This window comes from Hyperolius riggenbachi, chromosome 10, assembly GCF_040937935.1.
Source record: "Hyperolius riggenbachi isolate aHypRig1 chromosome 10, aHypRig1.pri, whole genome shotgun sequence".
Classification (NCBI taxonomy): Eukaryota; Metazoa; Chordata; class Amphibia; order Anura; family Hyperoliidae; genus Hyperolius; species Hyperolius riggenbachi.
The window spans coordinates 259828779-259844937 of NC_090655.1; the positions used below are offsets into that span (position 1 = coordinate 259828779).

Genomic DNA, 16159 nt, shown 5'->3' on the forward strand with positions numbered 1-16159 from the left:
GGGAGAGGTTAGTGTTAGGTTTAGGCCAGGGGAGGTTAGTGTTAGGTGTAGAAAGGAGGAGGTTAGTGTTAGGCGTAGGGGAAGGTTAGTGTTAGGTGTAGGTATGGGGGGGGAGGGGAGTAGTGTTGGGTTTAGGGAGGTGGAGGTTAGTGTTAGGTGTAGGTATGGGGAGGTTGTTGTTGGGTGTAGGTAGGAGGGGAGTTAGTGTAAGGTGTGGGGGGTGGGTAAGTGTTAGGTGTAGGTAGAGGGAGGTTAGTGTTAGGTGTAGGTAGAGGGAGGTTAGTGTTAGGTGAAGGTAGGGGTGAGGTTAGTGTTAGGTGTAGTTAGGGGGAGGTTGGTGTTGGGTATAGGTAGAGGGGGAGTTAGTGTAAGGTGTGGGGGTGGGTTAGTGTTAGGTGTAGGTAGGGGGAGGTTAGTGTTAGGTGTAGTTAGGGGGAGGTTGGTGTTAGGTGTAGGTAGGAAGAGGTTAGTGTTAGGTGTCGGTAGGGAGAAGTTAGTGTTAGGTGTATGTAGGAGGTGGTTAGTGTTAGGTGTAGGTTGGGGGGTTAGTGTTAAAGGTAGGGGAAAGTTGTTGTTAGGTGTAGGTAGGGGGAGGTTAGTGTTAGGTGTAGTTAGGAGGAGGTTAGTGTTAGGTGTAGGTAGGAGGAGGTTAGTGTTAGGTGTAGGAACTAGGAAAATTTGTACTTACCTTCGGTAATTTTCCTTTCCTGATACAACTCCATGTCGGCATACTCTGGGTTAGGTTCCGCCCCCTTAACCCCTACAGGACCCAATAAAATTATAAAAGGGGCTGAACCACCCCTATCTGCATTCTAGTATAGTACTCAGACCTATGGACCCTTGATGGGTGGGTCGCATGCCGACATGGAGTTGTATCAGGAAAGGAAAATTACCGAAGGTAAGTACAAATTTTCCTAGTTTCCTGATACCTCCATGTCGGCATACTCTGGGATCTAACTAGTAGAATAAAAAGACAAGACGGGTGGGATATAATGCAATAATTAATTATTTATCAACAGCAGATAACACTTTTCTCCCAAAGTTTACAGTAGACAGTGCACCCGGATCAACCCGGTAATGATTAATGAAGGTATTCGTGGAAGTCCAATTTGCCGCTTTGCAAATGGTGGTCAATGAAACTCCCGAGTACGCTGCCCAAGAAGAGGCTATACTCCTCGTAGAATGTGCCGAAGTAGAAGGAGACTCCGTCCCCCTGGCTCTATATGCTGCTTTTATAAGCCTGACGATCCATGTGGCAATTGTCCTTGACGTCACCTCTCTTCCTTTCCGTGGACCTGAGGGACAGACGAACAAATGCTCTGTAGTTCTAAAGGATTCTGTGTCCAACAGATACCTCCTCACAATCCTGGCCACATCTAAAGGATGATCTTGTTCTGGAAACGTTGGCAAATTCCATTCCTGATTTAGATGCTTTTCCGATACCACTTTAGGCAGGAAGTGTAATAGTGGTCTTAGTACTATCCTGTCTGGAAAGAACATGAGATAAGGATCCTTGCAACCCAGAGCCTGAATCTCTGAGACTCGCCTTCCTGAAGAAATTGCAATGAGAAAAGTTGCTTTCAGTGTCAGATTCCAAATCGTGCACTGCTCCAAAGGCTCGAATGGTGGACCTGACAGATATGATAGGACTAATGGTAAGTCCCAACTTGGCATTGTTTTCCGGATAGGAGGTCTAATCTTCAATAGGGCCTGGAAATACTGTTGCACCGCCCTTTCTGAGGCTAGTCTGTATCCGGTTAGTGCCGAGATTGCTGACACGTGTCCCCTTAATGTGCTGACACTTAACCCTAGTTCTACTCCAGACTGGATAAGTCCAACACTTCCGGAATAGACGGATTTAGATAGTCCATGTTGCTCCGCATTGCAAAGTCAATAAACTTTCTCCAAATCCTGTGATAGGTTTTGTTTGTAGATTTTTTCCTTGCCTTTAGTAAGGTTTCAATCACTGGCTCTGAGAATCCAGATCTTCTTAAGATCCCCCTCTCAACCTCCATGCAGTCAGCTCCAATCTCTGCGGGTTCTTGTGAAGGCACATATTCTGGGATATAATGTCCGGAATCTTCGGTAACCTCATCGGTGGGCACAAGGACATATGTAACAACAGAGGGAACCAGGGCCTCTTGGGCCAATATGGGGCAATCACAATTGCTTCTATCTTCTCTGATAGCAGTCTCTTTAGAAACCTCAGAAGGAGTGGAACTGGAGGATAAGCATACACTAGAGACGCTTTCCACGGAAGAGCTAACGCATCTATTCCCATTGTCCTCGGACAAGCTGTCCGGGAGAAGAAATTGGGTAGTTGATTGTTCATTGATGATGCAAAGAGGTCGATCTGTGGCAACCCCCACTGGTGCACTAGGCCCATAAACACTGATCTCTTTAGTTGCCACTCGTTGTTCCTCATCGTTCGCCTGGACAACAAGTCTGCTTGGATGTTCTGCACCCCTGGAATATATATAGCTCTCATTGCCATTCAATTCTTCTCTGCGTATTCCATCAGAGGGACCATTTCCTTCATCAGGGTGGCACTTCTTGTCCCCCCTTGCTTCTGGATCTAGGCTACCGCTGCCTTGTTGTCCAACTGGAAGCATACCGCCTTGTTCTGCAGAAGGTGGGCAAATCTTCGAGAGGCCTCCACTGCCGCTCTCAACTCTAGTACATTCGATACTACCCCCAGTTGGGGAGGAACCCATATATCCTGAACCCATTGATCTTGACAATGTGCTCCCCAACCCAACTGGCTGGAATCTGACGCAAGGATGGTCCAGGTATATGGAATTAATGAGTGTCCCAGCAGGAGATTGGAATCCTCCATCCACCACTGCATCGACTTCTTTGCCCCCTCCGACAACCAGATTTTCTGATGCATTGACATTTGATCCCATTGTTCCAGGAATTCCCACTGCAATCTTCTCATATGCCATCGACTCCATCTTATCATTGGTATGCAGGAGGACATCACTCCTAGTAATTGAAGACACCCTCTTGCACTGCTCCATGGCCTCTTAATTGCCTGTGAGCACATATTCTTGATTTTGTCGATCTTTTCCACAGGGAGTGAAACTGTGTTCTCCCTCGTATCGAAGAGGGCCCCTAGGTACACTAGATGTCTTGATGGGCACAACTGGCTTTTCTGCACATTTATCACCCAACCTAATTGAGTCAGAAAGTTCATAGTTTGATCTCGATGATAGATCAACTTCTCCTCTGTCTCTGCCAGGATCAGAATGTCGTCCAGATAGTGATGTATTCTTATCCCCTGGACTCTCAGCATCGCAATCACTGCTATTAAGACCTTTGAGAATGTCCTTGGTGACGTGGATAGTCCGAAAGGAAGAGAAGTGAATTGGAAATGTAGATCCAGTAGTGCAAACCTCAAGAACTTTTGAAAGTCGTGATGAATTGGTATGTGTAGATAGGCGTCTTGCAAATCTATTGACACCATCCAATCGTCTGGGGCTATTGAAAGTATGATCGACTGAAGTGATTCCATCTTGAATCTTGCCAGGGCGACTGATTTGTTTAGATATTTCAAGTCTATAACCGGTCTGAAGGTGCCGGTCTTTTTCTGCACCAGGAAGATTGGCGAGTAAATCCCCTGAAATCTTTCCTGCTGAGGCACTGGAATTATTGCCTTTTGTTGAACCAAGGATTCTACATAGTCTTTTAATGTTGATCTTTTCTGCACCCCCCTTGGCTGGCGGGTAGGCACAAATCTGTCCTGCGGCCTTGACTTGAATTTCCATTTGTGCCCTTTTGAAATTGTCGATATGACCCAGGAATCTTGAATCTTTTCCACCCAGACTTCTCTGAAGGTTCTGAGCCTGGAACCAATCGGGAATGACTGGGTGGGCGCACCTTCAAAAGGACTGCTTAGAAGTTCCTGGATTCTGTGCTGTTACCTTGAGATTCCTAGCCAGCGACGCTTGCGAGCTTCTCCAATTCTTTCTAAACTGTCTTGCCGGTTTGTAACTCTTGTTGTCTTTAAATCTATTGTAGGATTGTCTCTTGCCAGCTGTCACTGGTTTTGACTGCGGCCTATCTTGCGGTATCAAACCGGATTTTCCGCCTGTGACCCTTGAAATAGCTTTATCCATTTCACTTCCAAAGAGGGTTTGACCATCAAAAGGAATCTTAATCCAGTTCTGCTTCGAACTCTGGTCGGCCTTCCATGGTTTCAACCATAATGCCCTCTTCGCAGTCACTGCATTCAGCATAATGCGTGATGATGATCTCAACAAGTCTAATGATGCTTCTGCGATAAAATCTGCCGTAATCTTCAAATCCTCAAGAGCAGTTAGAATCTCTGTCTTTTCCATATCCATTAGGATAGCCTCTTCTATATTTGATACCCATACCTTCATGGCCTTTGCCACTGATGTTAGTGCAATGGATGGTTTGCAAGCTGTACCTGCTGACAGGTAAATCTTCTTCAGATCATTATCAATACGCCTATCCAAGACGTCAATAAACATCACCGAATTTTCCATAGGTAACGTCACATTCTTGATCAGTCTTGATAGTGACGCGTCCACTGTCGGTGGATTCAGTAGAAATGGCACTTCCTCCTCTTTCAGTGGGTACAACTTTTGAAATCTGTTCTGTATGGAGGGCTTGTTTTCCACCTTTTTCCATTCCTCTAGAATCACGTTCCTTATTTCCTTCATTAATGGAAAGGTTGAGGATTTTTTTACCAAATGGGTATAGTATTCCTTGTTTTGCTCCGGTTCTTCCTCCTGCTCTGTCCATTCCAGCGCTTCTTTCACTGCCGCTATAAATGGAGCTGTTAAACTGAAGCTGAATAACCCTGGTATCTCCTCTTCTCCAGTGTTTTCTGTTGAATTGTCATTGTCTTCTCCCAAAACTTGAGCTGACGTAGACGTGTGAGCAGAAACTTCCTCTCTTACCACTTTCCTGATGATGTCCACTATTTCTTCCGACTTATCTTCATTACTCTTTGACAATTGTCCAAAACATGACTCACAGACTGTCTTATCCCGCAGAGCTGGATTTGGGCAGGCCCAACATTGCCCCTTATTTGGGATGCGCCTGGACGGTGGTGACCTTGACCTTTCTCTGAAGTGATAATCATCATAGCTATGATGGTGACGGTATCTGTAATATGAATCACTTCTTCGTCTCGGTGACCTTGACCTGGATCTTGAACGCCTTGAATCCTTATGACTTTTCTTGGATTTATGTTTTTTCGGCTTTGAAGGTGAACGTGCTCTTACCGGCACCACACTCGATCTTTCTTCTTCTTTAGAGCTGGAAGACACAAACAACAATTTATGTTGTTTAGAGCTGTCCCACCAAACTCTTTTCCTTTTTTTTTTTTTTTTTTTTTTTTTTACTGTCCCTTTAAATTCAGAAATGAACCTTACCCAGAGGGACTATCATGCTCTGAATCATCGGCACCTGCAGGATCCACTGTGAGAACAAACAAAAAAAACAAACGCACCAATTAGCCACAAAACAAAATAATTTTCTCTTTTTTTTTTTTTTTTTTTATATCCAGAATCAACTTACTTCCAGTAAACAGTAACTAATGAGCCACCAGCAATCCAATCCAGCAAGCCACGTAAGTCCTGCAGCAGCAGCGCCAGCCTAATCAACCTCCCAGGATGACAGCCAGCCTGCTACTGCTTCTTATGCTCTTTAAATAGAGCGCTGTAGGAACGTGCCCAACGTAACTCCGCTGAACTGGCACGCTTCCCTGTACCAATATGGCCGCCGCCGCCGCCCAGAGCCTCCACCCCCATGCTGCGCATGCGTGGAAGCGACTTCCGGACGCCGCCGACGGCTGCACTATACGCCTCCATGATCCGCATGGCTTCCTCCGCCAGCCAATCTCGTGCCAGACACATAACAACAACACACCCAACGGGTGCACAGCGGATCCTGTCCTTTAGACGGCAGGCACCGCAGAGCATGACATGCCCACACCCAGGACGCACATTTAGTAGCAGTGGTGTGTGAGCCAGGCAGGAAAAGAAGTTCCACAAAGAAAAACCTGCCCAAGGTAAGGTGCTCAATGAGCTTACATTTTCTACCTTCCAGTAATCCAGAAAAACCAAAAACATACCTGCAATGCTTCTACCTACAGCCAATACCTAATGGGTCCTATAGAGGCTGAGGACGAAAAAAAGAATGCAGATAGGGGTGGTTCAGCCCCTTTTATAATTTTATTGGGTCCTGTAGGGGTTAAGGGGGCGGAACCTAACCCAGAGTATGCCGACATGGAGGTATCAGGAAAGGGAGTTAGCGTTAGGTGTAGGTGGGGGGGGGGGGGGGGGTGGTGTTAGGCATAAGTAGATGGGAGGTTAGTGTTATGTGGAGGGTGGAGTTAGTGTTATGCATAGGTAGGGGGAGGTTAGTATTAGGTATAGGTAGGGTGAAGGGTTAGTATTAGGTAGAGGTGGGGGGCAGGGTTAGTGTGAGAACAGGAAAAAGATAAGGCTATAGTAGAATATATCACATATCACCCATTTAACATGTGGTGCTCTTAAATGTACGCCTTGAAGGGAGTAGTAGAATTTTACTTTAGGGTATTAGGCCTTTATTCCGAGAATGATACAAAGTATCTGTATGGCGGATTAGGTTAGATAATTACTCCTCAGGGATGGAGACATAGAGAAGAATATAATCTGTGAATAGTGTGGAGTGGAGCTGTGACTGGCTGATCTTGTATGCCATGGAATACTGAGCCCATAAGATCCTCGTGGAGCAGCTGCCACCTCCAGCTGGTGCCTCACACGTATGCACACTCTCTGTATTACCTTATCTCTGGATTTCTATTACTTCTTATGCTATAAATCATGCAGCTAAATACACCTGTTATCATCTGTGCTTATTACTGCAGTCACAGGAGGTTTATGTTTATCCCAGCCGTTATGGGAGGCAGGCCTGTATCTCTTCCCTGTGAAGGAGGACATTTTCCCTGATAGCTTTTCCCAGCAGCTGTTCATAGCAACAGTCACTGCCGGCAGCCAATAATATGTTGTGCAATGCAGTTGTCGTGGGTCAGCGGAGGTCTCAGGGTAGGGATGTTCTGATGGAGCAGGTTCTGTCCATTGTGTCCAGTTTCAGCAGATCAGACAGTGCCACCGGATGAACATATCCATTATATCTCTGATGGGGAGAAGCCAATGTGCAGTCAGGAGCCACTGGTGTTGGGCAGTCCCACAGTGGGAGAGGTTGCAGTCTGCAGACAGCTGATGGCTGGTGGGTCACAGCTAGGGGGTGGAGCCAGGTAACAAGGGGCGTGGCTAGTAGGACAGGCAGAGAAGATGGAGGCTGCAGCTGGGGAGGGGTTGGGGGGCCTCTGCTGCTTTGGTCCTGGTATTGGCACTGTCCCAGCTGGGAGGTTTGTTGCTGTGGCTCTTGGAGGGTTTGGGGTTAGTAGGTGATGGAAAGGTGGGTTCAGGTATGGTCAGGATATGGAGCTGCTGTCCCCTCTGCCTAGTTCATCAGGTGCCAGAGCCATAAGTAATGATAATTTATAGCTAATTAGCTGCAGGCCTCTGCTCCTATCTTCCTCTGTCTCCAGCTGTTCTCTCCTCACATCCTCATCCATCTACCGCTGCCGGCACTGCTGTAACCTCCCAGAAATGTGTGCATGGAGAGGAGGAGAGAAGCACCAGATGATGAGCAAGGCACACTGGGAGAGAGGACTGTGGTACTGAATGTGCAGGAGACCACAGCTTATTGGATATTATCAACCCCTAGCAAATTTAGTTCTTTTCTGTGCTCTGTTTATTACTGCTAATATCTTACAGCTATAATTTATCCTTTTCAGAACTGAGATCTGAGTTCAAAAAACAAGAGAAGGTATCCGAGGAGTGTTCAGCAGTCTGTAGAAGAGAAACACATGATGAGAACAGACAAAGGGGAAGAAGAGACGTATGTGAGGAGTGATCAGCAGTCTATGGAGGAGGGTGACATGATGGGGACAATTAAAGAGGAAGAAGAAGAGACATATGTGAGGAGTGATCAGCAGCCTATGGAGGAGGGTGACATGATGAGGGCAATTAAAGAGGAAGAAGAAGAGACGTATGCGAGGAGTGATCAGCAGTCTATGAAGGAGGATGACATGATGAGGACAATTAAAGAGGAAGAAGAAGAAGAGACGTATGTGAGGAGTGATCAGCAGTCTATGGAGGAGGGTGACATGATGAGGACAATTAAAGAAGAAGAAGAAGAAGAAGAGACATATGTGAAGAGTGATCAGCACTCTATGAAGGAGGGTGACATGATAAGGACAATCGAAGAAGAAGAAGAAGAAGAGGTGTATGTGAGGGGTGATCAGCAGTCTATGGAGGAGGGTTTAATAATAAAAGTGATTAAAGAAGAAGAGACGTATGTGAGGAGAAATCAGCTGTCTGCAGTGGAGGGTGACATGATGAGGACAAATAAAGAGAAACCCCCACTTTCAGAGGGCAGAACAGGTGAGTAATCCACATTAATTGTTGGATATCTTGTTGGTTATTATGACTGTGTCACTGCTCACACACTGGCCATATTAGGAGTTAGAATGCAAGGATCAGTGTTGCGCCAGTAAATAGTAAATTCAACAGCAGCTAATTTGAAAATAAGAGAATCCACCTCTCTTACAAAGATAAACAATATCTTGTAATAATCAAAAAAGTGCTAAGTGCATTTAAAACACCACTATGTAGCAATTTATAAAAATAAAATGTGCAGTAACAAGAATACGTGAATAAATAGACAATGGTATATATCGGTACCTAACTACAGTCACTCACGCATTCAATCAGACCACCACCACCTCCACTCACTGCAGTGACAAAATTAACTGGAAGAGTCCTGAAAAAGTGTGGAAAAATAGCAACTCATGAAAAGCAAAAATATGTAATTAATCTACTTATAAACAAAATGATGCATTTAACCTGCTAATAAACTCTGCAGGCTTCTGTGAAAGAATCATCAACCATTAAATGTGCTTGAAAGTAGTTTAGCAGTTTGTAGTCGTAGCACATTTAGTGCAAATCTTATGCAGGATGATGCAGCTCAGATTGCTTTTCCCTTTGTGCGGGTGAATGTAAGTCACTAGCTGCAATTGCTGCAATGACTGGATAATCACTAATAGACTGTGCTGATGTTCAATGGTAGTTAAAGGGAACCTGAAATGAAAATAATCATATGATATAATGAATTGTATTTGTAGTACAGCAAAGAAATAGAACATCAGTAGCAAAGATAGAGTCTCATATTGTTTCCAGTGCAGGATGAGTTAAGAAACTTTAGTTGTTATCTATGCAAAACAGCTGCTGTGAGCTCTCCGACCCACTGGGTGAAATACAGTCCTGTTTTCTGAGGCACTTATACATCAAATAGAAAGTGAGACACAGATTCAGGTTTTACTGACGGAGCGTTCAGAGGATCATTAGCTCTGTTTTGTTTTACAGTTTGAAATACAGAGTGTGGTTTGTAATTGCAAATATGACAGAACGATGCAATGTGTTAAAGAGAGACTGAAGCCTTTCAAAATACCTCTTTTTACGCTGCAGGCTTCTTCATCAATATAACCCAAGCTGATTCGCCGCGGGGTCTCAGCAGAACGAGGGCCTTATACCCCCCAAATCCCGGAGCAGAATTCCACGGCTTTCCATGTCGCGGATTGTGCTGCCCGGGGGAGGTGGAGCTTTGCGCTTTAGCTCTGCCTCCAGTACAGTCAGTCTGTGCTGATCGCCGCCTCTCCCCTCTCAGTGATAGAAGACTGAGAGGGGCGGGGAGAGGTGGAGCTTAGCGCTGTAGCTCTGCCTCCAGTACAGTCAGTCTGCGCTGATCGCCGCCTCTCCCCTCTCAGTGATAGAAGACTGAGAGGGGCGGGGAGAGGCGGAGCTTTGTTCTGTAGCTCTGCCTCCAGTACAGTCAGTCTGCGCTGATCGCCGCCTCTCCCCTCTCAGTGAAAGAAGACTAAGAGGGGCGGGGAGAGGCGGAGATCAGTGCAGAGTGATGAGAGTAGATGCAGAGCTACTGCACAAAGCTCTGTCTCTACCCGGAAGGAGCCCCAAATCTTTCCCCGGGTATTTCAGGGGGATTAAGACCTTGTTCTGCCGCGTCCCCACGGCGAATCAGCTTGAGTTATGATGATGAAGAGGCCTGCAGCATAAAAATAGGTATTTTGAAAGGCTTTAGACTCTCCTTAGAGAAAAGCTATATAACTAAAAATAAAATTATGATACTCTTTTCTTTGCTACTAATGCTCTATTAATTATCCGTACTACACATACAATTCATTATCTCATAAGTTTTTTGTTTCGTTTCAGTGTCACTTTAATACACAGGAATCCTGTGCAGAGTGTAGGTAAAACTCAGTTTTGAAAATAGATGTTAGACGTGGGCTGAAACGTGGTAGGTGCAGTAGGCAGCGTGGTTTGCAGACACTTACCATGTGTATTTGTCGATACACCTGTATTAATAAGGCCTGGAGAAGAGTGTTGTACCCGGGTGCCCCGTTTTCCCCTTTGGCCCTGGCTTGCTGCTAATTGGTATTAAAGTGAAGGTCGGCGTCTGATTTGGCTGATACTTGAGTTGCATGAGGAATGGGAATTACACATCCGTGCTGCATCCCTGTGAGATCCATGCTGCGTTTATTTCAGGAAATGTTAAATAAGCCATACTATTTACCTGCCTAAACATGTTTAGTGGCAGCCACTGTCTGAGAGGCCTAAACAAATATTTAGGCAGGTAAATGCCCAATTTTTCAGGCATCTCAGACAGTGGCTGCAACCACAAATGTATTAGGCAGGTAATCCCAAATTTGTCAAGCCTCTCAGTCAGTGGCAGCAATGTAAAATGTTTAGGCAGGTAAATGCAGATTTTTTTTTTCCCTTGGTAATGTAATGCTATGTGTGGGATCACACGTGAGGGATGTGATTTTTTTTTTTTTTTTTAATCCTCCATAGCATTACATTAGCAAGAGCTTTACAAATCACAAGCGCTTAGAAAATTGCTGCCAGCGGTTTCCAGGCTTAGCTTTGAGGTGGTGAAAATTGTATGCTAATTATATGCAAAGTTATGCATCTGCTTCATCTGGTCCATTTTTAAACTGCATAAATTTTGCCTCAACTTAGAACTCTCAGCAGCTCACTGACCATCCCTAATGATAATTGCTCCTCCTCTCAGAATTCTTGAACAGGAAGTGATGATGTTTCTTTAATTGCAGCACGGAGTCCCAGCATCAGGAACCACTCAGAGACTCGTCTCTCTGTATCCACAGACTGTACAACGGATGATGATGACATTGGACAAGAGTCTCCTGCAGATATCCTGGTTACCCCAAATATACCCCCAGACTCCCTTTACCTGTCTAACCCTGATGGGCCTTATACCCAGCACAGCTCTCCCCCTGCTGGAGGATCTTATTCCTGTTCCATGTGTGGGAAATGTTTTGTTCAGATATCGCATCTTGTCAGACATGAGAGAACTCACACTGGAGAGAAGCCCTATTCATGTGCTGAGTGTGGGAAATGTTTTGTACAAATATCACATCTGGTTAGACATCAGGCATCTCACACTGGTGTGAAGCCCTATTCATGTGCTGAGTGTAGGAAATGTTTTGTTCGGAAATCACATCTTGTCAGACATGAGAGATCCCACACTGGTGAGAAGCCCTATTCATGTGCTGAGTGTGGGAAATGTTTTGTACAGATATCACATCTTGTCAGACATGAGAGGTCTCACACCGGTGAGAAGCCCTTTTCATGTGCTGAGTGTGGGAAATGTTTTGTTCGGAAATCACTGCTTGTCAGACATGAGAGATCCCACAGTGGTGAGAAGCCCTTTTCCTGTGCTGAGTGTGGGAAATGTTTTATTCAAAAATCAATTCTTGTTATTCATGAGAGATCTCACACTGGTGAGAAGCCCTATTCATGTACAGAGTGTGAGAAATGTTTTGCATCTAAAGAAGGCCTTATCCATCATGAGAGATCTCACACTGGTGAGAAGCCTTATTCATGTGCCGAGTGTGGAAAATGTTTTGGCTCTAAATCAAATCTTATCAAACATGAGAGATCTCACAGTGGCGAGAAGCCCTATTCATGTGCTGAGTGTGGGAAATGTTTTGTACAGCTAGCAAATCTTGTCAGGCATAAGAGGTCTCACACTGGTGAGAAACCCTTCTCATGTGCTGAGTGTGGGAAATGTTTTGTTCGGAAATCACATCTTGTCAGACATGAGAGATCTCACAGTGGTGAGAAGCCTTTTTCCTGTGCTGAGTGTGGGAAATGTTTTATTCAAAAATCATTTCTTGTTATTCATGAGAGATCTCACACTGGCGAGAAGCCCTATTCATGTACAGACTGTGAGAAATGTTTTGCATCTAAAGCAGGCCTTATACATCATGAGAGATCTCACACTGGTGAGATCTCATGTGCTGAGTGTGGGAAATGTTTTGCACGTAAATCACATCTTGTTAGTCATGAGAGATCTCACACTGGTGAGAAGCCCTATTCATGTGCTGAGTGTGGGAAATGTTTTGTACAGAAATCACAGCTTGTCAGTCATGAGAGAACTCACACTGGTGAGAAGCCCTATTCATGTGCTGAGTGTGGGAAATGTTTTGCACGTAAATCACATCTTGTCAATCATGAAAGAGCTCACACTGGTGAGAAGCCCTATTCATGTGCTGAGTGTGGGAAATGTTTTGGGCGTAAAGAAAGCCTTGTCAGTCATGAGAGATCTCACACTGGTGACAAGCCCTAAGCATGTGTTGTGTATGGGAAATGTTTTTGTTTGGAAATCACTGCTTGTTATATATTTGTGTTGAGTGTGCAAAATGTTTTGGACATAAGTGGTCTTTTACAATGTTTTTATTTTTGTCTCTTGCAAAGTGCTCATAGAAATATTTCAACACAGAGTCCTGAGGACACTTTCATGCTACTCAGTTTATTGGTTTGGTAAAGTTGAATGGAGGTGACATGAGTACATAAACATGGGTACATATAGTACAAACCCGAGATAGAACTTGCCTGAGATCATGTATTATATTTTTAATTGTAAGGGTTAATAAACCAGGTGATTTTTTTTGTTATGCAAATGATGCAGAATCTGCAGTCACAGCTCTCCTGAAAAGTACATAAAGCAAAATGCTATTATCTGGGAATATTAGATGACCCCCGTCATCCAGACTGACCTCAGGAAAGGAGATTTCCCTCCCTCTGTCTCTGTGTCTTTTTTTTTTTTTTATATATATATATTCAGGAGTTTGAAATCCTACTATTCCCTAAGCAAGCTCATTTTTCTCTTGGATATATCACAATGGTACATGCTAGGCTGGCTTCAGCATGTAGCATTGTAGTGTGTTGTGTTGGTGGTATAATGGTTAGGATAGCAGCCTACAGAGCGGTAGGCTTGGGTTTGATTCCTGGCCAATGTATGTTAGTTGGCTTTTGACATCCTACAATTCCCTAAGCAAGCTCATTTTTCTCTTGGATATATCATAATGGTACATGCTAGGCTGGCTTCAGCATGTAGTGTTGGTGGTGGTATAATGGTGAAGAGAGCTGCCTACCAAGCACTAGACCTGGGTTCGATTCCCGGCCAAGGTATATAAGCTGGCTTTTGAAATCCTACAATTCCCTGGAAGACAAGGAGAAGTGAGGAGGGGAGGAGGAAGTCTGTTGAGTAGAAATTCTTCTTATTAGGTAAAAATCATTTTGGTGGGGAAAAAAAATTGAATTCCGTAAAATTCCGCGGAATTTCATATTTTTCTGCAGAAATTCCGCCATAGTGATAAAGCAATTCCGTTCCTTCACAACGGAACGGAATCATCGGATTCCGGCCGGGATCACAGAATTCTTAATTCCGCGGAATCCAGCGACCATCCCTAGTCACAGCTCTCCTGAAAAGTACATAAAACAACATGCTATTATCTGGGAATATTAGATGATCCCAGTCATCCAGACTGACCTGAGGAAAGGAGATTTCCCTCTCTCTGTCTCTCTGTGTCTTTTTATATTCAGGAAACATGAAGGGATTTGAGCTGAATGCACAAAGTCCAGTAAGATAAGAAGAGAGGGATTTATCTCCCAGCAATGTTACGCTGGACACACACAGGACTGATATTCAGAGAGATTGGATCACTGCGACTGTGACGGGATCTTCCAGGGATATCCTGATTTCTCTAAATAATTTTAGGGGTAACGTTATAGATCTATATTGTTACGCCCTCACAGAGGATGATTGGCTACTATTTTACATGATAATACTACAGTATAAATATGGGAGCAGGAAAAGATAAGGTATTATTAGTCAGATGTATTCCCAGCAGCACGGCTGTGGAGTTGGAGCAGTTTTTTGGTACCTGGAGTCGGAGTTGTCCACAAATGCACTGATTCCGACTCCTAATAAATGGATACTTGAATTAAAAGAAACAATGTGATACAATATTCTGTTTCGCAGATAGCTCACAAAAATCTGAAATATACAGTAATAGCTGTGCTTAGTCCACAAAAATAAAACAATAAACCAATCAAACAACAAATTACTTTTGCTGTAGCAGTAAAGCAGTCACCATATTTTTAACACCAAATACATATATGTAACTGACTGTATATGTGATGTGTACACAGGAATCTTTTATATGCAACAAGTAGACCCAAAAGCCCATTTAAAAACGGGCTCTAGGTCTTATTTTACCGCCGCCGCCGCCAGTCACTGCACATGTGGGCGTGCCCGATGCGCTCTCGCAACTGCCCGCCCACCCACCTCGCTCCCTGGTCCCTCCAGGTGACTGTTACTGTGCAGATGCGCAGTAACAAAAATAACAGGGATGCTGCATAACTGCTGGACGCAGCGACACAGGCTCATTATTATATAGGATAACATCTCTGCATTCTAAACAGCCACAAATGTGGATCTAAGCTTTGTTTTAACTACTTATTGCCTCCACCTCATCTTTTTCCTTTGATTAAGTATGGATCATTTTTTGGTTAATTTCTCTGTGTTGTTTCTCTGCGGGTTTTTTTCTTTGTGTGTGTGTTCTTTTTCTAGTTCCCATTAGTTTTTTCCTCTTCCAAATTTAGCCTAAACGCCACGCTACCATTCTGAAGATATCGGATACAAATCTCCCGTAGGGGACCAGCCCTCCTGGCACTGCAGGTGTTCCCCATATGGAAGAATATCTCAGTCAGAGTTTGTGTTAATAGCCACAGATCTCCATAGAATAATCACAATTTCTGTAGCATCTGATGTCTGTTGGCTTTGCCTATGGGAAGTACAGTACTGCTTATATGAAGCCTTTATGTAGTGACACAACAACAGACAACTCTCTCTGTTATGGTGGTGAACAAAACCTCTGTGGCTAGACTTATCATTTTATTTCCATCCAAAACCCGGCCTGGCTTATATATAAAATGTTCAAACCTCTGTTTCTATATGGGATGTACATTCAGCTGATATACTGTATATATGACACTTTTGTATATAATGTTTATATGATATAGTATGATGGATATTTCATTTATTTAAAAATCAGTTTACCTTTTCTGTTTGTACTGTATTACAAATCCTTTAATAAAAATGTAATAACATATCTGCGGTAAGAATAACGACTAGCTGGGTCACTGGTAGGGATGGTCAATGAGATGCAAATAATTCTGTGTTGCTGCAGGTTTATGCAAATTTTATATGCAAATGTATGCAGCTTGAAAATGGACCAATCAATTTTCACCTTTGCAGGACTGTGTGGAAGGGTGAGCAATGCACCCTGGGAAGTAAACACACAGAGAGACAACAGGAGCCGAAATGGGGCACTAGCTCACAAAGTATAGAAAGATGGAAGTTAGGTGAAATGAACACTCACAACGGGAAGCTGCACAGGGAGCCGCCAACCACTGGAAGCAGGTGGGAGGGGCACAAACCCGACTCCACTCGCTACCCAGAGAGGGGGGTGATGGACGCACTCCTGAAATACAGCAGCAAGGCCCTGCCATGTGGCATCAGCCATGTGGTGACCAGACTTCGCCCTCACAGGGAGGGAAACAAGTACAAAGGGAGTAAGAGGCGCCCAGGAATGTATAAACTAAATAATATATATATATATATATATATATATATATATATATATATATTATGTGGAGTGTTAAGCCTGTGCCTATTAAAATGCATTATA

General features: G+C 44.1%; 1 pseudogene; it reads left to right on the forward strand.

Moving 5' to 3' along the window:
• Positions 1-16052, forward strand: part of LOC137537132 (uncharacterized) — a 272454-nt pseudogene extending 256402 nt beyond the window's left edge.
• The last annotated feature ends 107 nt before the right edge of the window (positions 16053-16159 follow it).